Source organism: Camelina sativa, chromosome 16, assembly GCF_000633955.1.
Source record: "Camelina sativa cultivar DH55 chromosome 16, Cs, whole genome shotgun sequence".
Taxonomy (NCBI): Eukaryota; Viridiplantae; Streptophyta; class Magnoliopsida; order Brassicales; family Brassicaceae; genus Camelina; species Camelina sativa.
The window spans coordinates 1258259-1259952 of NC_025700.1; positions in this window are offsets into that span (position 1 = coordinate 1258259).

Genomic DNA, 1694 nt, shown 5'->3' on the forward strand with positions numbered 1-1694 from the left:
CGCAAAAAAAAAAAAAAAAAAAAAGAGAATGGAGTGGGTTATCGCCACGTGTAGGAGCCGTGATGGCTCATGGCTCGAGATGGTTAAAAACACGGGAATAGAATCTTTAGGGTTCGTTGGGTGGTTTTCTGGTTGATGAAGTCGGTGACGAGGCTCTTCTAGAGGGCTTACTGCCTAAATTCTGTCAAGCTGTGAAGTGTGTGGCTCAACTCTATCGCTGTCTTGACATTTTTTTTCTTTTTTTTTTCTTGTCCTTTGTATTTTTAAGTACATATTGGAATATTTGATGCATATGTCTTATCTTTCTTACATAGTAAATCATATGTTTTCTGGATTTTTTTTTGTTTGTCTGAACAACAAAGTAAGTGCATAGGTTAATTTCTAAAAGATTCTTCATTATATCAACTTATCTTTAATTACGACAGAAAAATTTGTCAGAAACATCATTTCTTAAGATATACGTTATTTACCAATTTAATATTTTCAATATTAATTATTTATAATATTCTTATTTTCTTGGTTGAACAACGTATATATAGAAGTATTGATGAGAATCTAGAAGAAAAAAAAAAAACACAAAACATTTTGATATGTTACAAATTTTGATGCTTATAACCATCAGTATTGTATTACTTATATATTGAGCCCAATGCTACTACTACGTACTTCTATAGGATGAGACCTGTTTTAACTGTGTGAATCTGTATACACTAGTTGACTTGAAATTAACACTTCAACAACCCTTGATGCGGAATGAGTTGATGATAGTTGGCTCTTACCATAATTAAGATGAGTGTAGTCATCTCCCCGGCGGCCAGCCTCCATGTCAAGAGTTGGATCAACCCGTCTAATCTACAAACATTACATTCAAAACAAATGGTTATACCACAGTTATTAACTTTTCAAGCAAATGACATGGAAATAATTAACCATAGAAGAAAAATAACCTTTGACGAGCTTCCCGAGCCAACTTCTCGTGCCTCAGGCTTCAGAAAGACCTCGAGTTCTTCATCCACACTAGCTTCTGCTGTATTTTACTATTTTTGGTGCTGTAAAGATATTTTGATCTATAATATCTTGTCTAGACTAGAAGTCCTTCAGTTATGATTCAATTGATTAAACCTATTAACAAAGATCGTCATATATAGTGCTGAAGTCTTTGTTACCTTTTTTTGGAACATAATTTATGAATGCATGCCGAACAGCCGGCTTCTCAGCAAAAAAATGAAAGCGTAACTCATTTCATATCAATAAAATCGGAAACTTTTAACCAAAAAGATAAGAGCAACGGCAGAGCAGAGCAGAGCAGACCCACTAGACCAAGGGTTAAATTATTGAGATAGTAAGTTGCAAATTAGTACGTTTACAAAGCATACTTGGAAAATTATAAATGTGGTCTGAAATCGTAGGCTCATTCGGTACGAGCCGTGATAAATCACGATGGTTCGGTTCGAGATGGTGAAGCTTGACATTTTTTTGGTATTTAGTTATTTAAAAAAACAGGCCTGACATCCAGTACTAAAGGCTATAATGTATGGGCCGTATAGCCCATTTATTGGTTCAAGCTTTACCTGTTGTGTGCGTAAATCTAACTTTCTGCTCGTTTTTGTGTTGTTGTTTTAGTCAATGACTACGTTTCACATGTTTTTTTATGGGACCGTGACGCAACGAGAGAATATTGGGGTGGCTAGGTG